The following is a 607-nucleotide window of genomic DNA, read 5'->3' as shown; positions in this document are numbered from 1 at the left end:
ATTTGAAATTTAAAGGGAAAGAATCGCAAGCTTTTTAGGGGGGCTGAGCAGAAATTCAGGGGTGCTAAAGCCCCCCTAAAAATGGCCTAGCGACGCCCATGGTATGTGGTATGTCTGTTTAATCAAGAAATCATTTATCCACATATTGTTATGGCATTGTTATCAAAACACATGGACACATAAAGTGCATTTTCAGTTCCATAAATACCATCAGTCTAGACACACAACAGAGACAGATGAAAGAAGCACATTTCATTCATGCCTGCTGAGAAACGCATTAATGGTGTTTCTTTTCTGCCTGCTCCAGACATTTTACAAGTGCTTTTTTAATTTCAGGGGGAAAAAAAGTAGTTTCCCATCCAGTGAGTCACAGATTAATTGATTTAGAATCAGACAGACCCGAATAACACGATGACACCTCACTTACATAAAGTTACTGCATGGGGGCTCATGATCTAACTCGATGGTTTTTAAAAATATAAAACAATGTCACATTAAATAATTAGTATTCATATTTTAGTTGATTTAGTAAATAGTTTAATAAATATTAATTATTTTATATAATTAAATAAACTGAAATAATGACACAGATGAAGGCAGATAGCCG

This window comes from Onychostoma macrolepis, chromosome 02 (genome assembly GCF_012432095.1).
Source record: "Onychostoma macrolepis isolate SWU-2019 chromosome 02, ASM1243209v1, whole genome shotgun sequence".
NCBI classification, from domain to species: Eukaryota; Metazoa; Chordata; class Actinopteri; order Cypriniformes; family Cyprinidae; genus Onychostoma; species Onychostoma macrolepis.
This window is presented reverse-complemented; position numbering follows the sequence as displayed.